General features: G+C 36.7%; 1 long non-coding RNA gene across 1 annotated transcript in view; it reads right to left on the minus strand.

Moving 5' to 3' along the window:
* The window catches only part of LOC114045815, a 617,680-nt gene that overhangs the window by 24,150 nt on the left and 587,530 nt on the right, over window positions 1–6,000 (minus strand). The window lies entirely within an intron of this gene.

Genomic DNA, 6,000 nt, shown 5'->3' on the forward strand with positions numbered 1-6,000 from the left:
AACCGTTAAAAATAAAGCAAATGATATGGCAAAAAGAAGAAAAGCAAGCCTGGCTCCAGCAGGGAATCTGGTCAAGCAGTAGGAGCCCATGTAGTTTGTTACCTGTAACACAAAGAGAACAGAGAATGCTGCTTCAGGGAAGGAGCTTCCAAAGGGGCAGGCCTCCTGCTATGGTGACTGACAGGGCACTCATTGTCATAGAGAGCACCGCCATTTTCTATGTGGATTCTGATACTCTGATCTCTATCACAAGTATGATGTAAAATATGAGAAAGCATCACCATGTCATTAATGATTAATTGACTAGACAAAGAAAGAGAAAGCATCAAACCTTGATATGGGTCAAACTTTGATTAATTTCGTCTTTTCTAAGGTTAAGATGAGCCATACAGGAAACCTGGAAGAAGACAATAGCCCCAAGAACAGCTGTAGTTAGGAACATTGTCTTTGGCATCTTATTTCTCCCTGTCTGTATTCCTTCCTCCCCCGGCTACTAAACTTTTTATCCAGATAGGCCTTCCTCCTCTCCTATTGATCTGAATAAGTGATCTGATAAATGATACGCATCAAGGTAAGAAACTTACTGTGTTGTCCTACACAGTAGTACTTACATTTTTAAAAGAAAGAAGGTAATGCTTAACTCAAATGAATAAATATTTAATGGCGGAATTTCAGATATCAGGATAAAAGTCAGCTAGGTGGTGCAGGGGATAGACTGCCAGACCTGGAAACAGGAAGACCAAAGTTAAAATCTAGCACCAGACACATACTTACTAGCTGTATGACCATGAACAAGTCACTTAATTTCTCCTCACCTTGGTTTCTTCATCTGAAAAATGGGATAATAATAGTACTTACCTCCTAGAGGTGTTGCGAATAATATTTGTAAAGCACTTTGTAAAGTATAAAGTGCCATATAAATGCTACAGGGGCAGAGGGTTGTTTTTCCTCCTGTTGTCTCTCAAGTCTATCATCAGTCAACCTGAAGGCTGACTTGGTCATTAATTCTTGTTAGGCTCTTCCTTAAAAGGATATAATTAAGGTAACAGAAGACCCAAGGCACCTTAGCAAACCAATAAAAGGTGTTGAAAAACAAACAAATAGATAGCTATTTCAGAAGCTCTGTCATAAAACTATGTTAGAAGAATTCAAGCGAAAGATTTATTTAAAAGAAGAACAACAGGACTAGACCAGAGGAATGAGCAATCCAGGAGAAAGCACTTCCTAGAAAACTTGCTGGATGAGTGCTCCATCAACAGCAATAAGAATTCCTCAGAGAAATGTACTTTATAATAAATGTCACATGACCAATTCTACAGAGGACTAAGGCCTTTAAAAGAATATTCATGATAAAAATGTGAAGTCTGAATTGAAATGTCTGCCAATGTGAAAATATTTCCAAAATGTTTCCAGAAATAATTTTAATGAGATCTTTCAATAGGATAACCAGGGCATATATGATTCACAGGGGATAGTTATGTCTATCTTTAGGCCTTCTTTTCTTTATGACTTTGGACAAGTCATTTTACTTCTTAGGGCCTCTATTTCTTCGTTAGAAAAAGGAGTTATATTACACGATCCTGATGTTATATTACACGATCCCTTCCAAGTCTCTTATGTCATGATGTAGAAAGACACTGGTCTTTAAAATGACTTAGGTTTTGTTTAATTATAGTTTCCTACTCTAATATAAGCTTGTTGTCTCCTTCCCCGCAGGGAGAGAAAGAACCAGATCAGTTAATTTCCTATTAAATCCTCCATTATAGATCCAATAATTCTCTTTAGCCTATGTTACAGCTACCATTATCTATGTTTAGTGCTACTGGTATTTTGTGGTGCTTAATATGAAAAATAAAAATAATTTTTTCATTTCAAATTTTAATGAGCATATATTCAAAAAAAGTAAATAATTCAGAGTTAAAGTTCAAATGTTGTCAGGCTGTAACAGGATAAATGGTCCCTAAGTTGACCCAGCACATCCGAAGGCTAGAATGCAAAATATTACTCTTTCTGGACTTAAAATGACAGAGGCTATGAGTGATATGAATCTGAGATGTACAGAAAGATCAGAGTGTGTATGCCACTGTCTAAGACAAATTACAGCCAAATTAAATTGGGGATTTTACTGGATATAATTGTTGTCTTTATATATTAATGAATAACAATAATACATGATCCCAAATTGAATAGTAAGGCTAAAATTTAATCTCAGAGTTCTTATACTATTCATAAATGTTCATAAACGTCAGAAGACCCCTACTCCTTGATTGAATTACAATCTAGTATGCAATTTTGAGAACAAGTATTAATCTACATAGATTTATTTTTCTACAAGTCAAATTGTTATTTTATTGATATGTGCCCTTTTCCCCTAAATGATATTCACCTTATGTCTTCAAGTTTTTTTTCCATCTAGAATCCTAAGAAGAATCTATGATAGTTTCACAAAAGACTAAAAATATTTGCATGAAGCATATTAAATCCCAAGCCACTGATATCACTGAAAGGACTGGAAAACTGCCATGATTTAATACCTTAAGCACTTGTTCAATTTTGTCTGACTTCGCCTGACCCTGTGGACCATAGCATGCTAATACTGTCCATGGGGTTTTCTTAGCAAAGAAACTGGAGGGGTTTGCCATGGAGTGTCATTTCCTTCTCTAGTGGATTAAGGCAAACAGAGGTTAAGTGACTTGCCAGGGTCATACGGCTAGTAAGTGTCTGAGGCTGGATTTGAACTCAGATCTTCCAGACTCCAGGCCTAGTACTCTAGCCACTGAACCAGAAAGCTGCCACTGCCGCATTAAGCACCACTGAGAGGTTATTGTGGAGGTGAGCTCTAATTCTAGCTCCATTACTTATACAGGTAAATTATGACACAGTCATGAACTCCAAGGAACTCAAAATACTTTTGTAGTTGCAATTTTAGCTTAATTTAGTTCATCCCTTAAGTTAAGTCACTTGGTGTTTCATAGGATAAACGAGAGAAAACCTACTCCTTCCTGTTAACATTTTCTCAGGGAGATAGCCTGGTGTTTGTTTACAATAAGCACAAAGATCCCCAAGAGAAAGACCTGTTTCATTTTTTGTCCAGATTCTCAGCACCTATCATAATGCTTTGCTCATGATGGGACTTGATGAATGCTGAACTGAACTGTTCCCTACCACAAAAGCCTGGTTGCTGTTGATTCCAAATGAAGCTCCACAGACCTCATTCTAAGAATTAATGTTCAATGTGTAGAAAGGTGGGCTCTACTAGGAAAGTGAGGGAAGGAGATGAAGAAAGGGCAGGGGACATGCCATTATAAATGAAGCCCTCTCCGGCTCTGCCTTGTCTTGATCTTAGCCATGGCCATAAACAAAGCTTTGGCGTTTTGAGAATGTGTGCTGCATCTGAGCTCCTGAATGCATGAGGGAAGTCTTCCTCCCACCCCCTACAGACCGCCCCACCTCATCTGGAGCCATATGATGTTATGCAGGTCAATTTGCTTCTTTTGAAATGAGGGTGGGGGAATATCCTGGATCAAATTAATCTTCTAATTTTTGTGTTTGTGAACCAAGGGGGAGCTATCATTATCTCTGCTCTGTGGTGAAAAGCAGGAGGTACACAACAAAAAAAGGTTTTTGGCAGTTAAAAATGGAGTACAGACAGATATTTTGATTCTCATCCCAATTCATTAAGTACCAGCCTAGACCATATTGAAGTCCAGGATCTTTTCAGAAAATGGCATATATAATTATGCTTCATCATCACAGCCATGTGGGGAATTACTCTGGGCTTCAGTTTACTCATCTGTAAAATGAGAGAGCTGGACTGGATGACCCCAAGGTTCCTTTCAGCTTTAAATCTACGGTCCTATCATCTTCTGAACTGGTAAGTATTATAACACTTTGCTAAATAAAAAAAACTGTAGGACGTTGGTAAATTTATTAAGTAATTAAATCCCCTAAATTTATTTTCTCTTTTATTATGAAAAAGATAAGGTACAACTTATTCATCATGGATAAATTAGAAAACTAAAATGCTATTACTCTACTGATGATGTGATTGAAGTATTAAGCACTAATCCAAAGTTTCTTAACCTTCTTTTTGAAGGGGGTAGATGGTGTGACAGTGACCAAGGGATGATCCCTTTAAAAAACCCCAACAAAACTTTAATATTATTATTGACCATTTTCTTTCATTCTACTCTTCTTTAAATTAGGCAGGATCATAACTTTGCTTCCAATGAACAATAATAACAATAACAACAATTTTGATATAAGAAATGATTCAATATATTTAAACTAAATGTGCTAAAAGTATTTTGTTAATTAATTCTTATGTGGGAGTAATTCCAAATAGGGGGATGAGGGTTTTTGTTGGTTTTCCTAATACCTTTCTAGCTTCCCATGTTTTCATAGGATAAGGCATTATTGGATTTTTAGATTCATGTGTCTCAGAATAAGTGCCAGCTTCCTAGGTTCCTGTCAATTGATATTCCATCTTTATCCTGGATATATGATTTCTTTGATCTGACAGATTCAAAAAAAATTCTGCTAGATTTAATGACATTTGATGTATCCTGAATTTGTTAATTTTAATTCCTCATTTTTTTTAACCTGGCATCAAGTTTAGTGATTTAAATTAGAGAGAGAGGGAATAGAGTGATACAGAAAGAGAACATGCATGTTAGTACCCCCGATTTCCATTTTACTGACTCTCCTAACCCCTTTTTACATTTCCATTTATTTCTTCATCAGTTATAAGGTAGAGAGTAGATATGAATGCTATACTTTTTGCAGCCAATTTTTCTCAACTGCAATATGACAACATGTTTCTTCCCTCATGAGAAGAAAGACCAAGCAATCACAAAATAGCCCATCTTTCTTTAAGATGCAGTTTAAAGATCCCTGAAGGACTACTATAACCTGAAAATAGGAATTGGGGAAAGAGGCGATGAGAAACTATAATTAGAGTAAGAATTCAAACACCAAGTTGACAAGGTAGGTCTGGGAGTCACTTTTTTCAATACCTGTGGCCCTATTGCTGCTTCTTCTACACTTACCATTTGCCAGCTCTTTTTAAAATTGGAGAGTCTGCCACCCAGGGCCTCACTTGTTTGGTGCTGGCAAGTGGTAAGAGGTATTAGGAAATGATTAGGGCTACTGACTTCTGGGGGAGGTGGTTAAACTTCATCCTGAGAATACCCTTATAGATATTCCATTGTACCTGTGACATAAGGTATGATATACTAGGAACTTTGACTTTTTAGATACAGTGCATAAAAACGGCACCACTCAGGGACTATATGCGTAAAATAACTCAATTATTTTTATACAGGATATGGCATCTACTATAAATAAAAATACTGGGCTACATATAAATGTACCTCATAGATCATATTGACTGCCATTGAATAAAACAAGGCTGTGTCCATTCTGGGGCAATATTCCATAGCTGATTCTTCGGGATGGGAGCACAACATAAAATTCAACCTAATAATTAGGCAGATGTAAAAATGATGGAGGGCACAACTATAATAAAGGAAGTCCATAGTAGTTTTAATTAATTATAGATGCCATTTTTAGGTGACGAGTTAGAGTCTAGTTATTTCCCTTTAGTTGTGGAAGAATTACTATTCCACCAAGGAGGAAGAACACTACACACACTATCAGCTTCATCAGAAAGGCCAGATTAAGGTACATAGGATTCTCTGCTTGGTACTATCTAAAGATAACAACAGGGGCATAGTCCTTGTTCTACAGAAATTGATCCAATATTTACTAATACAGACACACACATATTCAACAGATGAACATAGCAGAACAAAAATATTAAGCCAAGTCAACAAGTATTTATTAAGTGCTTATTATGTGACAGGCACTATGTTAAGTACTGGAGACACAAATACAAGCAAAAAGAAAGACACTCCTTGCCCTCCGAAAACCTATATTCTAATGCAGGAAGACAACACACACACACACACACACACACACACACACACACACACACACACA

The sequence above is a fragment of the Vombatus ursinus genome, unplaced genomic scaffold, assembly GCF_900497805.2.
Source record: "Vombatus ursinus unplaced genomic scaffold, bare-nosed wombat genome assembly UNPS02001419.1, whole genome shotgun sequence".
Taxonomy (NCBI): domain Eukaryota; kingdom Metazoa; phylum Chordata; class Mammalia; order Diprotodontia; family Vombatidae; genus Vombatus; species Vombatus ursinus.